Here is a 21,639-nt window from a genome sequence, read left to right on the forward strand (position 1 = left end):
TACTCTAAAAAACAACATTTGCTGAAAATAGCCAAACAACTTGTTCAAGATTTCAAGAGAAAACAGTAAAAAACTGTTCAAAAAGTACAGATTCAAACCCGAAAAACCTGTCTACCAACTTAATAATAATATTAGACCGAAAATTAATCCCCTAAAAAGGAAGTTTGGCTACTACACAAGCTATTACACATATTACCCAATCAGTTAGAGTAGCTTGTGATCACGGGGTATAACAGAAAGTGTTTTGTTTGGTTTTTTTGCCCTAAAATAGAGTTTTGTTTACAAAATGAAATTGTATCTCTCACTATTTTGAAATTTACACCTGTTATGTTGTACACAATTAGTTAATTTGATGATAATACATCAATGTCATATACAACATGAAGGTGTTGCCAATCGATGGTCACTATAATTTGACAACTGCCAATTGAGAATATCTTAAAACACACTGACGTTTCAGCTGACCTCTAAGATTTCCCAGAATATAAATGGAGTTTAGCTACACTATAAGAAGGTTTAGCTGATTATTACCATATATTATATTTATGTAATTATTATTTATGAAAAAAACAAATCTATCAGGAAATTTTGAAGGATTCCACATTAAAATTTAAAATCAATTCTTCGTTTGAATTAAAAACTGTACTTGTTCATTAATTTGCTCGACTCTGATTAAATTAAACAATATATAATTCAGTACTTTTATAAATATATGTTCACAATAAACTAAGTATTTTAGACATTATGCTAAAATATTTAGTTCTAATTCAGTTCCTCATGTTGCTGTGACCCCAAAATAATTTTGGTGGCTACTTCATAACTGTAATTTTGCTACAGTTATGATTCGGAATGTAAATACCTGATATGCATTATGTATTCTCATTGCTACAAATCAAACATAATTTAAACGTAGTGATTAATCAAAAAAACAATATTTAAATTATATATTTAGAAATATTTATTACTAATTCCAATAAATAACATTAACGGCGTGCGTTCCAGCTGAATAGCGCTGCTGCAGTCGGTAGCGCGTCTTCTCAGCGGCTAAAGCCATCGGAAATATGTATTTTCCGATGGCTTTAGGAGACCCCTGTGTTATGATCGTTCGACCTCCGCCGGGGTCGCGACCCACAGGTTGAGAACCGCTGCTCTAGAACAAGGTGAAAACTTTCACAGCCTGGCAAAGCAATGACGGGGTAAAGTATAAAAAAATTAAAATAATTGCCTATTTTTTTCAGGCGGGCCCTACGTCCAAATACCTAATTTAGGTGTCATGGACGGTGGTAGTTGGCCAACTTAATAATTATGAATTTCTTATACAATATTAAACGATTTAAATAAAATCCAAGACCTAGACTAGGGGCAATCGAACCTACTAAACCAACAATACATCTTTGCTTTGCGGGTCTAGCCTATCTAACCGCTCGGCTATCTTGGTACCTACAGTGACGGACATCTATTTCGTTCTACGTTTTTTCCAAATGAATGTATTCCACAAAAGATATGCATCTTTTAGCCTATCTAAGGTTGCCGTTGCTTTTACATTTGATTCATAATCTTTTTTAGTAATCAATATCTTTAGATTTGGAAATTGATGGTGTCCCAGAAGGAAGCAAACACTGGTCTACAATAGCTTCTACTTCGAATCCATCCGCTTCGGATCATCAGCTAAAACATCTTTGTGAGCAAGTGAATCGTCTTGATCAAATATTCGGTCGCAATACAGGCTTCCTTCTCAAGAATTGGTTTTAAACCAGTTGGTCCAGATTTTCTTAATATCAACCATTTATTGTTCTAGCTGCCAAGATAATAAATAATAAGAATCTCTTTTTGGAATAGGTATAAAAATAGCCTCTTTTTTTGGGTGTGACGAAACTGGCTTTGACTGCAGATCCGTTTCCTGATGATTTTAACTAAAAATAGAAACCACTGCGACCTAAAGTCCTATTCTGCCTAAAGTGTCAGTGTATTTGTGCATGAAAATAGGCAACTGTATTCATATAATGCCTTTGATGATCAGCTAAAATTTGCCTGCAGATTCGTTAATATTCAAAATAATTGCACACATCAACTATCTGGCCCAGGTTCTTTATGTAAAGTTTATAATAAGTGTTTGATGGATAAAGTTGTTCGTGTGATGTTGGTCTGTTATATCCAAAGGGATGCCAAAGTTATTGTAAAATTGATAGTCCCTATAGATACACTTCCATCCACAAAGTAACAAATCTGATAACCAAAAAAGCAGTTTGGATTATTACTAAAACGGTCTAACACATTGATGCAAAATCAATAAAATCAAAGAATTTCTTGTCCAAGAAGCTTTTAAGTTTATTGTTAACAGGTGATTAACAATAGAATATTGTAAAGTTTAAATTTCTAAGAGAAAGTAAGAATTTAGAATTTAGATTTAGTAGTAATCATAAGATCTATCCAAAATTGGGTCATATGTGACACAAAAGCTAGACACATAGTTATTATTTATTGCGAAATGTTGACAGTTTAATAGAACACTAGTGATAAAGTGAATAATCCACTTGAGTAATTCATTTTACAGTTAGTGTGTGCCTCCAACTATCTGCTCTTGTCCACCAAATTTCTGAATGTCGTATGTCGTCAGTATAGTCGAATTATCATTCGTTGTAATGGCGATCAGAGATGATCTAGCTGACGTCATCTGCTCTATCACATTGGTTTAACACATAAAATGGAATTCTAACGTGTTTAAACGGGATTTCGTGCAAACGCCTGTCATAGTTAATAAATAACCTGTACAGACAAACGCCCGTAACACATGAAATGTGCGTGTGAATGAATTATTCAAACTTAGCATTCTAATCATGCTTTTAATGTCCATTAAAATATTTACATAAATGCAAAAACTTAAATTACGAAACTATTAACAATAAAAATTGTGAAAAAATAATTTTTTCACAATTTATAGAAATCTAGTCTTTTTTATTACGAGAAAATGTCTCTTCAAATCGCAATTCTGGTCGGAAGATTTCTTCATTAAACTGTAGTGTCAGAATTTTAATTTAAAAAACACCATTAAAACATCCATTTAGACGCCACGGTAGCCGAGCGGTTAAGAGGCGAGACCTGCAAAGCTAATATGTATTGTGGTACTGGGTTCGATTCCCGGTCTTGGCCTTGGATTTTATTTAATGGTTAATAAAAGAAATTTGCAGTAAAGTATGTTTGCTAGTCGCCTCCGTCTACGACACCTAAATGGTAGTTCGACGTAAAGCTCCGCCTGAAAAAATAGGCGATTACTTTTCTTACTTTACTTTACTTTAATTCCATACAGAAATAAGTAATGGATGGAATAGCATATTTTTGTTCCAAATGGATGGATTTCTTAGGTTAGGATTAACTGTGATATCATACGACCACTTAGTTATTAATGGCAACTATGATAATTTCGCATTTCATTCATTTTGAGTTGAGATTCTGTTACGACTAAAAGCTCATCCAATTTTTGGTTTTACCAACTAACACATAAGTTATCCTGTGCAATCTCTTTGTTCCAATATTCTTTGATTCACAAACTTTGGTTTACCTTTTCGTGTGGTGCATAAGTCTAGTGGTTGTGAGTTGTATGAGCTCAATGAACTAATTGTTCAGTCCAACACTAATTATTTATCTGTCTGCAAATGTGGAATGGTCCCATCAATAAATGTGGAGACAATATTCTGGAAAAAAAAGTATTCAGTACAATAATGACAACGCCAGTTCATTTTAATTTTACCTTCCTAAATTTCAAGATTCATTGTAAACCCATACATTTGGGTACACATGTTCGCAGTATTTAAACCCACACTACTTTTTTTTTTTTTTTACATCCATTTGTAGCAGTATGATCACAATTTTGTTTATAGTTTAAAGAAAACCATAGGCCATTTTTGATAATTGCGTAATAAAATGAAAACCATAATTTTTGAATAGTTTATTTCTACATTTCAAAGCTACTCATGAGCTTTAGAAGGCTGCATATTTCATTGGCAATCCAATGAAAGAGGGCATGGCTATGTGGTAGTCAACTCTGAAAGTTCTAGCTTCTGATTTGCTAACCAACACGGCCATGTTTTACACCACTGCATTCTGATTGGTTAAGTAAAAAAAAATAAATAAATAAAATAAAATAAACAAAACAAGACAATATAAGGTTAGGCAAAGTAATTTCCATAAAACTGAAGAAAATAAATAAGTAGAATTCCCAAAAAACGCACTTTACACTTTCTGGTCCTTACAAAAATGGAATTTTGGAGAATTCTCAAAATGTCCTCATGTTTGGCTGAGGTAATTTTTAGAAGGAATTCCATTCATTTTCATCACACTATTATGCATATAAAATGATGTTTGCCTGAAATTTGATACAATCTTAATGCACACACATTTGTTTATGGTAACTTCATTTCAAGAGGTGCTAAGTGATGCTTAGTTTCTAATTTTAACTTAGTATGCAAAATTTAAACATTAATTCAAGGAACTGGATAATTGTTTAGCTAAATTTATGTGCATACTTTCCATGCTTTTAAGATTATAGTTGGCAAAAATATTTAATGTTTCATAACCTGGATATTCCATAGAATTGGTTGGTTATAGCTGTGTCTAATCAAACATTGAATACTGGGCGTATTTTTAGAACTGTAATTTAGATTTCGATATGCTAGTTACTTCAGCGTGTTCATCGTAGTGCTGCACGAGACCGAGTCGAGGCGAGACTTTATGCAGTCTCGGTCTCAGTCTCGTATGACAAGTGCTCGTCTCGATCTCGGTCTCGGTCTCGGTCGCTTTAATCTCGGTCTCGGTCGCTCTAATCTCGGTCTCGGTCTCGATCTTGTCTCGGTCTCGTCGAGATATCTCGTTTTTTTTTGTTTAAGTATTAAAAATGAAAAAAAAATGAACCCAATATCTGAGGCAATCAAAATGAATAAAAAAATGGTTTGTTATTTATAATCTTTTCAAAAATTGTTATTATTAAAACTGTCCGGTAGGACAGTTGTGTAAGGGTTGAGCGTCAAAAACTGCACGAAAAAGCGTAACGTTGGAAAACCCCCAACTTTGAATTTTTTTTTCTCTTTTTCTACAGGGTAAAGTCGGGTGAGATGACCAATCGGAAGAGACGGCCAATAGTCGAAATTTAACCGAAATGTCGTCCGACGGCGCTGCGTGACCTCTCAAGTGATGAACGTTCATGTTTGACTACAGTGCGTTTATTTTGGTCTGCGTCAAAGCGTTATTAATTAACTCAGAGAATAAAAACATTATCGTCTCAACAAAAAATTTTATAATAGTTGCATATTGCGTGCTGCAGCAAATGTATGTCGAAATGTTAGTGTCGTTTTTACATATTAGGGAAGTACTATATACATTAATGAATCCTAACTTCTAAAACTGTCAAAAGTACGCGTTGAGTTATGTTTATCATGTTGGCCATTTCTCTCTAGGATTCGGGACAGATGGCCATCAAACAGTAGGGATAGATGGCCAATTCTTCAGGGCCTGGATATTACAAATACAAAAATACAAACAATTTAGAGAATGAGTAATGTAGAAAATCAGTTAACAAAATTAAAAATTAACAAAAACGTTAAACACAAAACATCGGAAAAACCTAACTTCTGTGGCGGTATCTCTGTGTATTGTTTTATAGTGTTCCATTTTTTGGGCAATTATGGTTGACTACTAATTCTGTATCTATATAAGGGTTCATAAGGGTTTTTGGTTTTTCCGATGTTTTGTGTTTAACCTATTTGTATTAAAAGAAGTTTCCCGATATCTACTGTATTTACTCTTTTGTCAAAGTTTAACATTGTAATTAGTCTATTCTATCTACCCCGTCTCTTTGTAGTCATTACCGACATTCCCGTGTAAGTCCCGCTATATCTGTATATATATACACCAGAAGGCCCAGGCTTACCTGAGCCGGAGAAGAAAGGGCTAGATTGTTCTAGGAGTTTAGTGACCGAAGCCTATAACGGTCCGCTATATAAAAGCCCCAGTTGGGGTGGGGGCAGTGTGTGTTTTCCCTGTGTCGCAGGTCTCTAAAAATTAATATTTGAAAAACCAAGACGAGACCGAGATTTCTCGACGAGATATATATGATGTCTCGATCTCGGTCTCGGTCTCGGTTGCTCAAGTCTCGTCTCGGTCTCGGTCTCGGTAGTCTCGGACTCGAGATTTGTCTCGTTTCTCGTGCAGCACTAGTTCATCGTGAATTTCTAAATGTATATGATGCTTTGGTTGACTAAATTTAAGTTCAGTTCTTAACTTTCACCCTGTACTGCTGAAACACACCTGATTTTTGCTTTAAAATGCCAAAGCAGAATGAGTGGGGTGATAAGTGATAAATGTGGATTTTGTTTTTTAATTTCTATTCAAAAAAATTGTTCTTTTTTCTCTTTTTTGTTTATTTATCGCGAGGTAAGTTGTTGAGTGAAAAGTTAAGTGTTGAAAACTTCTTTTTTTCCAGTACCTTATTGAGAAAGTTGACCCATTTTAGTCACGAGTGGGATTGGCAGGCAACAAAATAAAAAATTTCTTTCTCACTAAGTAAAAGTATGGTGATAAAGGAGGCACAAAAAAAGACTGCATTTTGTTTTTTTGTTTCTTTCTAGAACCTCAAGTTTCATAAAGGATGAGGGGATTATCGCAATATAATCTTTCCAAGTACTTAAAAGATTCTCTCTGACAAGCTCTAGTGAGTTTGAGATTGAATTTAACTCAGGTTATGTAATAAAGAAAAGATTATGAAGGCTTCTGAAAAGGGAGTAAGCAAGATTAGCGCTGTTCTATTTTAAAAAAAAAAATCCTTGAATAAGATCAGAGCTTCACAAAATTCTAAAGAAAAAGTATTAGAAATCTGCTTTATCATGGCTCTGATGGTCGCGTCAAATGTATTTTACGGTAGACTAACAAATTGAAAAAAAAATATGTATATAAAACTCCAAAAAGGCTGGGGACGTTTGGAAGAGGTTAAAAGGAATGTAGGAAAATGAGATTTTTTTGTTTTCAATTTATTTATGCTCAATCAGCGCGTTGGCTCTATAAGTAACAATGGTAACAGAGTAACAAATGATAAGGTAAGGAGTGGAGAAGTTACACCCAGTGGTAACACTCCAAAACATTAGACATTGTTAGTCACTCTCTTCACTTGCGAGGAGATCACGAGGACACTTGTCTTTTAAGGCGTCTTGTCGGGTTATCAGAAAGAGTTTCAGTAGAAAGATTTAGAGCTAGTGGATTTGCTTGTGATTGCAGATTGAAGTGGAGTTTCCTGTATCCGGGTTTTTGGCGACTTGGGTGATAAAAGGAATGTTATAAGATCTGTTTAGTTCGATAAAAAAAAGAGCGTTTACCGAAGTATTTTAGGTTGTAGAGATTGAATTCTTTGGAGGATTGTTGCGCACGGTTGAATCCCTTAGCTCTATACCATAGATGAGTTTCAAAATATCAGTATAAATTAGTCTTTAACTAAACAGTTAAACTGTCTAGATACAGTTTACATATATCTTCTATGAATATTTTAAATTATCGAAAGCGTCCGTTTAGTTCTGTTCTTTTGGGAGAAGAAATTAAAAATTTGTGTAACTTAAGGTTTTAGAAGATAATCTGGACAATTCTGGATCAAATAATTGTTAACACGCAAAAACCAGGTGAACGTCAAATTAGTTTTTCTTATAATACAGACTACTTACTTACATACTGACAACGATTTTGCTTTGGTAAAGTAATCATAGCGTACACTAGAGAGTCTATAGACTTCAGAAGAGGAAGTATAGGGCAAATTAGATCTAGAAAGAAAAAGAATCTTAGATAATAACCGATGAACACACAGTACATCAGGAATCCAGTAGAATGAAATTTGTACGAACAGAGAGAAGTAAAATAAATTTAGGAATCTGTTTGTATGTACGGATTTTAAAGAAAATGGATGAAGCCATTTGTGAAAAAGCCTCAGAAAAGTAAAAGAAAATCTATTTCTTTAATAAAATGGCGCTTTCAGTTTAGAAATTTCGATCATTTAGCTAAAGTCAGTGCCTGCAGCAGAATCTAAACACAAAATAAAGTACAATTACCATTTTTGGATCCGATAATCCTCAAAATGGGTATATTCCGGGTCGCAACTCATTTATGATAACTGAATCCGCTTTCAATACTTCCCTTTCAAAACTAATTGCAATAGAAATGACAAAGGGAAGGGATTAGCTATGAGTTAGCATACTGGACTCCCACGCGGAGGTCCCGGTTTCGAATCCAGCAGCTGACCCTTAAATTTTCTCTTCCTAGGAGCTTCTTACAGCTCACTGTCCGGTGATGGACAGTGTTGTCTGTAACGAGAGAGCACTGTCCGGAGGCCGAGAGTGCACTGAAAAAAGCTCCGGGCGCTAATAACCTCAGCTGTTGATGCGCAAAAAAAAAAAATGGAAATGACAAGATTAACACGTATTTCTTTAAAAATAAGTTTTGGTACAGGATCAAAATAAGAACTAATCTTTTAAGAAAATTACTGGAAAAATAAATCTCTGGCTAGAATTAGAAGTAAAACTGATGATACCAAGGAACTAATCAAAAAGTAACAAAGCAATTAGAGGCAAGAACCTGTCGTTTTCATGAAGGAGCCGCCTATTTACCTTGGCCGCACATGCTGCATTATCTATAGTCGGCTGCGAAGGCTCCTAAGTATATAAACTGGAGCTTTACCCTCTCTACAAAACTAGTTCACTTCTCAATTCTTCTAGTCCGTTCAAAAAGTTCTCATTAAACATTTAGAGGATTTCATTCTAGTGCTTTTGTTCTGTATAAAGCATCCTTTAGAATCAGATCTAATATTTAATTCTGAAAGAACATTTATGTAAAATTCAATTCAATGTTGAACTAAGGATGGGGATAGGTTTTTGCTTTTAGAAATAACAAGGCATTCCACCTTCCGGCTTTAATAAAAGACTGATAAGAATGATAACCCCCATCTGAGTTACTAGATAGCGTTATTCGCATTTTGTAAAAATGCCTTATCAGAAGTTGGCATCTTCTAAAGAGTTTTCTTTCCAACATTCCACGATTTCCTAACTTTTCTATTTCAACTTTCTTTTCCGGAAAATTGATTTTAGCAAGAATAAGTGGAGTAGAAGTAAGGATTCTTTTTTCTTAAATGCCATTTCAGAGTGTTGTACGTATCTCATAGATACAGTTACTTATTATATCTTTTCATAATATTTTAACATTTCTATTTCCAAAAATATAACTGATAGATTTGCTCACAAAAAGAAAAATAGTATTATATTTTAAATGATTTGTAAAGTTTGGTAGAAAACTTTGCAGGACGACTTCTCTCTGCAAGTTACATAAAACAATTATATCTTGAATTAATTTGGTATAATTAAATCTCCAAAAACAATTCAAAATTTATTTTATAAAGTGGCACTTTCGCTAATTAGATTTGTTTCAAATTTTTGAATTTTATTTACATACTTTATTTCTATTAATATTGTACAGGTAATAAACTCGTACATAATACGAAAATGGTACTTTAGATAGAGTTTTTAACTCCAAAACTCCCTCCAGAATTGCCTTAAGCAGCAATTACCTGGAGAATGTACAAAATTAAATCAATAAAAGTTAATTACCTAATTGGGCAGATACTTGTTGAAGCCATTTTTCTAGAATAACGAATTCAAGAACAATTTCAAGTTGGCTGATTTGTTCTTATTAATCGCTTATTTTGGTGCCACCGATTTGGAAAAAAAAAATTGAGTTTCCTGCGATTTTGCTTCTTTTTTTTTAGTTACGCTCAATCTCCCTAATTTGTAAAAAACTTTTTCTTTTTGTTTTATGAACTCAGAGAGTTACAAAACAGATATTTACAATGACAATGCAAACAAATATGTACGATTACAATATCTCCTCTTAATTAGAGGAATACAAGAAAATAAAAAATAATTAATTTGACTAAATAGTGCAGTTATTCACAACATTTAAGTTAATCACGTTGATAACTGATGCTAAACGCAATTACTAAATCGAAGTAATTGTTTTTTTCATTTAAATCGATTTCCTGATTTTGCTTTATCATCATTTAAATTTGTATAATTATTCACTGATGAATGGTTGTTCTAAATTCATAACAATCAATTTAATTCCTATTAACCATGTTAAATATGGGTATTCAACAAATATAGACAATAAAAATTAATATAAATGATCTCTAAAGTACTGTATGCGAATATAAATGTAGCCTGATTAAAAATTATAGAAATATAAAGGGTCAATGAATGCCTTTAGAAGACATGCCATATTTGAGCCGTTTATTTTGAAAGTGGCATAAGTCACTTTTTCAAAAAAATCGAATTAATCGCAACACTAAATACAATTGAACGGTATCTTTTCATTTTTTAAAAATTTGCAATTTGAAATATCAGTATCATGAGTAACAAATACAAGTAAATCTTCTCGAAAGTTAGCATCCATATTTTTAAACATGTTAAAACGCAAACCCTTAAATATCTCGACTTAAAAACAAAGTGACTTATGCCACTTTCAAAATAAACGGCTCATTTAAAAACTAGTACTTGATGTACGTAAAACGTTTCACTACGGCTTTTTATCTCCAAAAAATATATGAGCAACATCATTGTCCCTCAATAAGCGTCAACATCTGTGGTTATTGGCGCCCGGAGCATTTTTTTCAGTGCACTGGCTGGCCTCCGGGCAGTGTTTTCTCGTTACATTGCCCATTTTTGGGATAATGAGCTGTGAGAAACTCTTTAGAAGAGAAAAATCAAAGGCTAGTAGCTGGATTCGAACCCAGGAACTCAGCATGGGAATCTAGTATACGCTAAACACTGAGCTAAACTCTTCTCTATTGTATAATATTTGTTTTGTGTCCAAAAAATAATTTTAACTAAAATTTTATAAAATAAATAATGGCAAGAGAAAGTTTAATGGATATTTTTCACCAAACATCTAATTTTCTCTTACTTCTAGAACTTTATAATTAAGTGGCTAATTCATTTTCAAAAATTATTGTACGAGGGGGTACCCAAAAAAAACCGGAATTATTTTTTAAAAGCTATTTATTTACAAATTTTTTACAGAACAACCTTATCCCCTTCAAAATACTATCCATTACAACTAATACATTTGTCCCACCGGTGCTTCCACTGTTCGAAACATTTTTTGTAGTCATCTTTAGAAATGGCTGACAGCTCCTTCTTCGTTTTTTTCTTGACCTCTTCAATGTTGTCAAATCGGTGACCTTTCATGCCCTTTTTCATGCGTGGAAATAAGAAAAAGTCGCACGGAGCCAGGTCAGGCGAGTAAGGTGCGTGGGGCAGCGTAACCATGCCATTTTTAGCCAAAAACTGTGTAACAGAGATGGCTGTGTGTGCAGGTGCATTGTCGTGGTGGAAGAACCAGTCTCCTGTTTGCCACAAATCGGGTCTTTTTTGGCGAACACTATTGCGCAATCTTTTCAAAACTTCCAAATACAAGGTTTGATTGACGGTCTGACCTGGGGGGACAAACTCTGAATGGACTACGCCTTTTGCATCAAAAAAGCAAATCAGCATTGTTTTGATGTTTGACTTGACTTGACGACATTTTTTTGGTCGGGGTGAAGATGACGTCTTCCATTGGCTCGACTGTTGCTTTGTTTCTGGGTCATAACCATAGCACCATGACTCATCACCAGTAATGACCTTTGACAGAAAGTCTGGATCAGTTTCAAGCTGTTGTTTCAAAGCACGACATGTTTCAACTCGATGTTCTTTTTGATTGTCAGTCAGAACTCGAGGAACAAACTTGGCAGCAACCCTTTTCATCCCCAAATCTTCCGTTAAAATTCGCTGAACCGAGCTCCAAGATAACCCACTACTCTCTGACAGTTGATCAATTGTCTGTTGACGGTCTGTGAACACCGTCTCGAATTTTTTCAACATTTTCGTCGATTCGGGCAGTTGATGGACGTCCAGAACGAGGTTTGTCATCAATCGACATGTCGCCATTTTTAAACCGAGTAAACCACTCGTATACTTGAGTTTTTCCCATAGCGTCATCTTTGTAAGCTGTTTTCAACATTAAAACACTTTCAGCAGCATTTTTGCCGAGTAGAAAACAAAATTTCAGAGCTGCACGTTGTTCACTTAAACTTGCCATCATAAAAAACGAAAAAAGAACAAAACAGCGCTGGTAAAAACAATCTCTGCAGATGAACAGAACAAGCCAGGCAGACAACACAGGCAGGACTGAACTGGCAAGGAATTGCGCTATACACGTCTAGCGGCAGAAATGCGTACTACATAAGCTCCATGCGCGGCCACGCAATTCCGGTTATTTTTGGGTACCCCCTCGTACATGGTTTGAATTTTCATTAAAATGAACATTTAGTTCATCAATAAAATTCTTGTATGAAGAAATTAAACACTGATAACAATTAGGGATTTGTCGTATAAAAAAAAGAGGGAATGGCGAAATAAGTGTTAAAAGAAAGGACAAAAACCAAAACACAAAATGAAAAATAAAAGAGTAGAGTCTCGCATCTGGAGGTATTCCCAGCTTTAATTAAATTTGTGTGTTTAGTTCGAACGGTCTGATGTACAACAAACAAGGGCCCATTTTATTTCTTCGCCGCAATCACCAAAAAAGTATCACAATGTGTACTTCCGTTCTCAGCATCCACTTTGCTTTCTTTTTAACAAAAAAACATTCTTGTGAAACTATTGGATTATTTAGATTCTTTTCAGTGCAGCAAGATTTTTGTTATTCTCATAAGTAACTAATTCTTTTATGTTAAAAAGAACCAGAATTCACAATTTTATTTTTCAATTGGATAACTAAAGGACCACTCTGATACCAAAAATCACTCTGATCAATCGGCTTTGAAAGCTTGATGAGATTCATCAAGTTTGACGAGCAGGCAACGTAATCCTCCATCAACTATACTAAAGCTCAACGCCCACATATTAACGCATTAACAATTATTAGCACTATATAGACACCCACATTCTATGCACGAACACTAATACATTGTGGGAGCCACAATAAATACTTTTAGGATGCAGTAAATTTAGCCTATTGCCTCTCTTTTTGTAATCAGCAATCCCTGTTGTCTATTCCTCTCTGCAATCATTTGGTTTTGCACATTATTAGCGTTTCTAATGATCTTAGTTTTTCTAAAGGTTTAAACAGGAATGTAAAAGCAGGGTAGTTGAACAAAGAAGCAAATCCCCCATGATTCAAAACTTCTCCAACTAATGTCAAGTTTCAAGTTCCTTTGATCTAACTTGTTTCTAGATATGCACAGCATGAAGTGATAAGTCTCATCACCTAGTTGGAGAATTGGTTCATAAGATGGAACATATACTGAATTAAAAACGTAAATGTTAAAAAGTGTCCTTCACTTTATAATTGCAGTTTTCCCGCTAATGAAAATGTAGTTACCCTTAATCTACTGGGCAAATCTCGCAATAAGAGGAAAAGGCAACGGATCAAGAGTAATTTTTCCTTGTTACAATTTTCTCTCTACAACTCTGTTAATGAAGTTTAAGATTAATTATCTCTAAATATTCTAAACTAGAGTGTTTCCTACATCCAATGTCAATCTAGGCCGTTGAGCAGGCACTAAAATGAAAGCTTCACAGCTTGCAGTTGGCAAATTAGATTTCTAACTTACAAAGTTACACTTTACATTTTAGACATCAGAGATTTGGATAACAACATTTATATGTTCATATTTGATGTTTTCTTTAGCAAAAATATTAGTTAGTATTATACGAAGAACTTCGGCAGTTGCCCTAGCACACTAATTTTAAATAAAACAATCTTCTAATAGTAAGAGAAAACCACTTACATTGAGTAATCAAGCAATACACGTTTTCAAATCAGCTCAAAAAAGCGTTACATTGAAAAAAGTGTTTGTACTTTCGAACACTTGTCTGGTTTTGGGACTATAAAGACGGAAATTACCTTTTAATCACACTAAATAGGCTTCAATTTCTACTTTTTCCTCGTGCATTTGCACTTCTACCTTCAAATAAGGGCGACCCTGTCTGTACATTCTAACACTGGCCTGGTTTTAGGACTTTAAAGGCAGAAGTTACCTTTTAATCACACTAACAAGGCTTCAATTTCTACTTTTTCCTCGTGTATTTGCACTTCTATCTTCAAATAAGGGCGACCCTGTTTGTACATTCTTAGACTGACCTAATTTTGGGACTATAAAGACGGAAATTACCTTTTAATCACACTAACTAGGCTTCAATTTCTACTTTTTCCTCGTGCATTTGCACCTCTACCTTCAAATAAGGGCGACCCTGTCTGTACATTCTAACACTGGCCTGGTTTTAGGACTTTAAAGGCAGAAGTTACCTTTTAATCACACTAACAAGGCTTCAATTTCTACTTTTTCCTCGTGTATTTGCACTTCTATCTTCAAATAAGGGCGACCCTGTTTGTACATTCTTAGACTGACCTAATTTTGGGACTATAAAGACGGAAATTACCTTTTAATCACACTAACTAGGCTTCAATTTCTACTTTTTCCTCGTGCATTTGCAATTCTGTCTTCAAATAAGGGCGACCCTGTTGGTACATTCTTAGACTGACCTAATTTTGGGACTTCAGAGGCGGAAATTACCTTTTAATCACACTAACTAGACATCGATTTCAACTTTTTCCTCGTGCATTTGCACTTCTGTCTTCAAATAAGGGCGACCCTCTTTGTTCAGTTTAACAATGGTCGGGTTTCGAGACAAAAGTTACCTTTAAAGTTTCTAACTAAGCTCGGATTTTGCAATTTTTTGTTTGTGTATTCGTACTTCTATTTCCAAATACGAAACGTCTAACCTCTAATCTAATAATAACTCATCTATTTATTTTGGATTGGTACGTATCTAATTTTTTCTTGAAATTGAGAGTAACCTTTAAATTACTATTTTTGAAATTGAAATTTATTTATTGCTTTTAAAATACAATTTTACAGCAAGAGTTCAGTTACTATACAATAATAAAAAATAAAAATAAAATAAACGAATAAGAATTAATAATATGCGTTTCTTTTTTTTTTTTTTTTTTTTTTAGATAAAACAAAGTTATTTATCCATCATAAATATACATAAATACATTTATTTAAACTAAATTTTCCTTCTTTTTTTTTTTCGTAGTTTAACTTAAGAACAGAAAGTTTTATAACATTGTTGATATTATAGATTAATAGATTACATATTAGATAGAGGACAGTGCGAAGTGCACATACAGAAATCACTTTTAAAGAAAAAAATAAATTCCAACTTATTACCCACATAAACACAGATAAAAATTTACTTACTTTTTTCATTATTTATTAATTATAATTATTATTTGCTTATAGCCACTGTTTTAGTTTATTTCTTATTTCCAAACATTTTTTAACATAATTATATAAATTGATAACTAAATCCATATTGGAACAATTTAATATACTTTCAAGAAAGTCAAGTTCTGTTTCATTAGTTAACAATGTAAATTTACTAAAATATTTTGCTCTATACGCATCAAAGGTCTTACAATCTAGCAAGAAGTGTGTTATTGAATCCGGTGAACTATTACAAAGCGCACACTGGGTTTCAGGTCTGAATTCGTAATTTTTATCTTTTATTATTATTCTGGGGAACTTATCACTTGCTAAACGGATTTGAGAAATTACTCTTACACATTTAATTGGCGCATTCACCAAAAGATAAGACTGTTTACAATTATAATTACTAATAAATCGAATATAATTATTAAATCTAGCATTGTAGAGTTTTTCAATGTCCTTACAAGAGAGATACAATTTAAAAGCATTAATTAAGCCACTTCTATTTCTAATTAATTCACTGTAATCTTGTGACTCCCAGAGATTTATTGCACCAATTTTTTCTAATGACAATTTTAAATATATGCACCAATTAAAAGGAATCTGCTTAGAATTTATTAACTTTAATAGCCTGTTAAAACATAATTTCGGAATGCGATCGTTTTCCATTTTGAGTAGAACTATCCACCATCCGATCATCCTTTTAAAGATAAAGAAATCTAAGTGAATTCTACTGACTTCATGTCGCAGCAAGGCATCGGGAGTCGATTTTGGAAGTAAAAGGAGAGACTTAAAATACTTTATTTGTACTTTTTCCAAAATATCTCCGTAAGGGGCAGACCAAACTTCTCCACAGTACAAAAGTACGCTAGCCACCATACTATCAAAAAGAATTTCCTTAGTTTCCCATGAATCCGATTTCCCCTTAGATAATAACTGTTTAACTTTTGTAGCTGCCGCTATGCCTAGTGTTTTATTATGTTCTGCTGTTTTTCTGAATTTCCCACTAGTTGTGAAAGTGATCCCGAGGTACCTGAATTCCCTGACTAATTCCACTTCCTTCCCATCAAAAACGAACTTCCTCTGTTGACCTAGTTTCCCTCCTTTTTGAAAAGGTAAAATTTTAGTTTTATCAATATTAACATTTAGTGCGTTTTGCTTACAATATTTATTTAGGAGATCCAATTTGAACTGTGCGTCTATCCAAGAGTGCCCCAACAGTACAATATCATCAGCGTATAAGAGTATAAACACATCTTGTCTTTCATTTATACTAAGCCCTACTGCACCGTGATCCCTGAAAAAATCTACGATATCCGCGATGAACAAAGAGAACAAAAGAGGGCTAAGATTTTCACCTTGGAGAACTCCCTCCGTAACATTAAACTCTTTTGTTTGATTACCGTCACTTTCAATAAATATTGAAGCCCTGTCATAAATAGCTTTTATTATATTAACAATTTTACCACAAATTCCTATTTTATATAACTTTTCCCACAATTTAACATGCGACAGGGAATCAAATGCCCTTTGCAGATCTACAAAGATTCCATAAACTTTTGCTCTTTTTTTCCGCAAGTTCAAATTAACTAAAGCTGATAGAGAGAAAATTCCATCTCTACAGCCCCTTTCTTGCCGAAACCCCATTTGTTCTTCAGGCAACATATTTCTACTTTCTACCCAGTCGACTAATCGTCTAGATAATATTCTTGTAAATATTTTAACAACGTTATTAACAAGAGCAATGCCTCTATAATTGCCTGGATCACAGGGATCTGACTTTTTATAGATCATTTTTAGTTTAATCTTTCCCCAACTTGAAGGAATTTTTTGTTGCTCCCAAACATTTTTATAAACATTAAGTAAATAATGCAACCAATTTGATGGAAGTAATTTAAAGCATTCATTCATAATACCGTCATTACCAGCCGATTTATTGATTTTAGCACTTTCTATGCTTGCTATTAATTCTTCTAGAGTTAATTCTTTATCCAAAAATGGATGGCTGTCAATTGTTGGAGTGTATGCAGTTAATGACTTAAATTTATACGTTTTCTCAAGAAATTCCTCCCAAGACTTTATTTCAATAGGACATTTTTTAACAGTTATTCTATTTTTTAACTTACTTAAAACGGACCAAAATTCTCTACTATTTTTGGCATTTCTCAATTTCAATTTAACTGTTTGGAAATAATCGGTTTTTGCGGTCAATATAGTCTTTTTATAATGTTTTTTAGACAGTACGTAACTACTAACAAGATGTTTTTTGAATTTAAATTTCCGGCAGATTTTATAATTTTGTTTAACTTCTTTTTTTGCAAGAAAACATTCCTTATTAAACCAAACTTTATTTGTTTTTCTTGAAAAATTTATTTTTTTCCTGATTACTCTCATCCCGCTATTTGTTAAAGCCTCAGAAAGAGTCGTTATTAAATTTTCATTTAGGTCGTCCACGGAAGTGCTATAAAAATAAATATTATTAGAGTTAAATAAAATCTCTTTAAAAAATTCTATATATAAGGGTTCTTTGTTAAAACTGTAATAATTTAACTCGCAATCAGACTTATTTAGAAGCGCCGCGTTAGTAGAAGGGGTGTCTACCTTTAATGCCACTGGCAAATGATCAGAAATTTCCGGGATGTTTAATACTTCAAAACCTAAATTAGAATCCAGAAGAACCTGATTTACCCATACTACAACCATTACTTGAAATATACGTATAAGAAGCCGGGTAATCTTTACAAGATCTGCCATTACACACGCATAGCCCATAGTTTTCCATTATTTCCAGAATTCTTCGGCCTTGATTATTTACAATTAAATCTAAAGATCTTCTAGAACCATAGACACAAGAATTTTGAAAAACATCTTCATCAAAAGAATTTAATTCGGAAATACGGCCATTGAAATCGCCAGCTATTATAATTTCACACTGACCATACTGTATAAATATTTCATATAAAGTTTCATTGAATTTTTCAAAAACACTATTCATTGAGTTTGGTTTAAAATAAACTGTTGCTATAATAATTACTCTACTATTGATTACACATTTTAATACAATCCAAAAATTTTTGCGATCAACAACCTCCACCTCCCTGACAGATGCTCTTTTAGTAAAAACAATTATACCTCCAGAAGGACGGCCTGCACACTCTTTTTTATCTGCTATTACTTGAAAGCTATCATATTCAGAAAGAAAATCAGGGAAATGGAAGATACTGGTCGCCTGCCAAGTTTCGCACAAACCAATAACATCCAATTGCATAAAAGTATCAATATTCTCATTACCTAATTCATATAAGTTTCCATACCCGTTGATATTCCAGAATCCAGCTTGAAATCCAGTATTTGTGGGAAGACGAGGTTTCCTATTTTTCCTTCTTCTCTGGGGGACGAAAAAATTTGTCAATTTTCTTTGATCTTGTTATATTCTTAAGCTTTCTCTTTTTGCTGTCCTTACTCAATGTTGATATATCAGTAGCATCAGATTCGTCAAAATCAGTCTCTTCATAAACTTTCTCCGCCATAACGGAACTTGAACTCAAACACTCGTTCAGGTCGAAATTATTTCTAATTATTTTCGGGGTAGAATTTTCAGTAGTTTTCACAAAAACTTGCCCATTCCTTACCCATGCATACTTTAATTCATTATTTCTTACATTAATTCTCGCTTGTTTAAACAAGAAATTCAGTTCAGGCGACAGATATGTAAATAGGAACATCAGCACTTCCTTCCACAATCATTTGAGATGACAAACGTATTTTATTTTCTCTAAGCATCTTCAATAGTGATGTTTTGTCTTTGTTTTTTAGGAATTTAACTATGATAGGGGGAGGGTATTTATCATTTCTACTTTTCATACGAAAATAATCTTGTAAAAAATCTAGGTTAAATTCAAAATTGATTTGTTTAAATATCTTATCAATAATTGCTATTAAATTTTCATTTTCAGTTTTAGGAAAGTTAGAAATTTTAATCGCATTGTAGCGTATGGATTGTTTTAACTGTATTATATCATCTTTAAGTAGCTTATTCTCCTTCTTTAGGTCGTTATTTTCTTTTTTAATATGAATAATTTCCTGTTTAAGTTGAGCAAGAGATTTTTTTAGTTGATTTTCACAAGATGTAACACTCAACGAAATACGTTTATTTTCTTCACTGACTTTGTCCAGCTCTTTAGCTAGTGTTGCTATTTGAATGTTTATAGAAGCCAAAGAATTAGATATACCAGTTAGAACGGACTCTCTAATATTTAGAATGTCCCCACCACTAGTATTACCTGTGTTTACTGGATTATCCGTCATCTCTCCCCTCTACTCAAATAAACCAAATTCTCTAACTCACTTTAATTTAATGAAAAATGTTTGTTAAATACTTGCACAATTAATAGCGAACAAAAGTTAATCAAATTTTACTATAATGACTATTATTCATTGAACTACGTGTGTACCAAATTTTATCAATGAACTACACTGAAAACCACATAAATTATACAAAACTTTGAAGAGCGATCTTTACACTATGAAAGCTAGAACTGAACTCATGTAGTTCCCTGTTCGGTGATGGTCAGTGTTGCCTGTAACGAGAGAGCATTTTCCGGAAGCTGGCAGGGTACTAAAAAAGGTTCCGGGCGTTAATGATCACAGATTTTGATTCGCTACCAGTTCCTATGACGACATTTACTGGATTTTAGAAAATTATTTACTTTTTGTTAGATTTATTATTCTCTTATACCTTCAAAAAAGATTTCCATTTTTTTTTTTATTTACATCCTTAAGTGGGAATATTTTACAGCAGCTACACCGCCCCAGCACATCCAATCAATGCCAAGAAGACGTCAGCTGCCACAGAATGAAGTATTCAAAACCTGCGGCTATTGGTCAAGTAGCTCTCCAAACGAAATGTTTAATATAGTTTGAATATATCCATACATTAGATGTAACAATCTAATAGTCCTAGAAGCTGTAGCTGCAATTATTAGAGGACAAGCAGAATTGAACCTTGTAAATTACTTTAATTATTTGTATTATGATGTAATGTAGTTTTTGCTTTAATTGGTTAACAGTGAATTGGTAGCCATGTAGAGTAAATTTATTTATCCATTATTATCTTAGATATATATACATAAATATATATCTAAAAATAATTATTAATACTACAAGCTATTTACCGTTATGTTTACGGTTGTTTACGAAGCATGCTTGCGATTTATAAAAAACTTTTAATATTTGAAAACATAAGGAAGACTATTTGAATACAAATAAAATTAATATTGTTTTAATTTATTAATTTTTTCGAACATGATGAAAATTAATAAAATGATGTTTATCTACTTAAATAGGCAATGAGAAGCAAATAATTAGTAAGTGTCAAAGATACAAAAGAAAAGGAAACAAGCTTGCGATATTTAGAATAGTTGGTAGATTGTTTAAGGCGCAACTTTGTTTAAAATTAAATAATGTGATAGAAATTTAATGTAGCCTAATTGATTTTATTTTTGCATGGGCCCTCCAATTCGTAATCTATTTTTGAAGAAAACAATGGAATTATAAGAAATAATTTAGATTTTTGACGAAAGCTGTGTTAAAATTCCCTTTTCAATTAATACAAAAATAATTACTTAAAGTAGCTGGTAAAATGTGATGATAAAATGATAGTGAATTTATTTTTTTCGTAACGTTTCATTTGTATCCTTTTATTATATTCTAGGTGTATGATGCTTACCGCTAGCATGCTTCTCTTTACAACCATATTAGACAGAAATGAATTTATTTAATTAATTAAATGAAATAAATGATCTTGTTACAGCCCCTTCCAGTCCCGTGCATTCCAGGAGATTATTGTCAGCAAGAAATATGAGAATGAGCTCAGTTGAACTGCCAGATGACAATGAAAAGTCAGTGTCCAGCGCCAGCACTTCTCCTTGTCCCTCACCAGTAAGTAACACGAGTTTACGACTTTTTTCCCTGTAAGAAATATTGTGATCGACATACGTATAACTTTAACTTTAACTCTTATAACTTTTCGCTGTAGTTCTTGTTCTCAAAATCCACCGAATGAAAAAATAAGATTGACTTTCTGTTTCTCATTAGTCACATTTAAATTAACGAATTTTTGACAGATGCTAAATTTTACAGACTGTGCATAATTATTCATAAATAAATAACTTATTTTTATAAAAAAAATAAGCCTGCCATAAATTATAATTTAGTAATAAATTACAATAACTAAATGGTAGGTACTCTAATCACTAAATTGCTGATACCAACACGATAAAATTCTGAAATCAGTTATTTATGTA

The 21,639-nt window shown here is 33.1% G+C and overlaps 1 protein-coding gene across 1 annotated transcript in view; it reads right to left on the reverse strand.

Moving 5' to 3' along the window:
* Positions 1-21,639, reverse strand: part of LOC141447018 (metabotropic glutamate receptor 2-like) — a 531,413-nt gene that overhangs the window by 435,500 nt on the left and 74,274 nt on the right. The window lies entirely within an intron of this gene.

The sequence above is a fragment of the Rhodnius prolixus genome, unplaced genomic scaffold (genome assembly GCF_049639745.1).
Source record: "Rhodnius prolixus isolate KJV_2025 unplaced genomic scaffold, Rpr scaffold_7, whole genome shotgun sequence".
NCBI lineage: Eukaryota > Metazoa > Arthropoda > Insecta > Hemiptera > Reduviidae > Rhodnius > Rhodnius prolixus.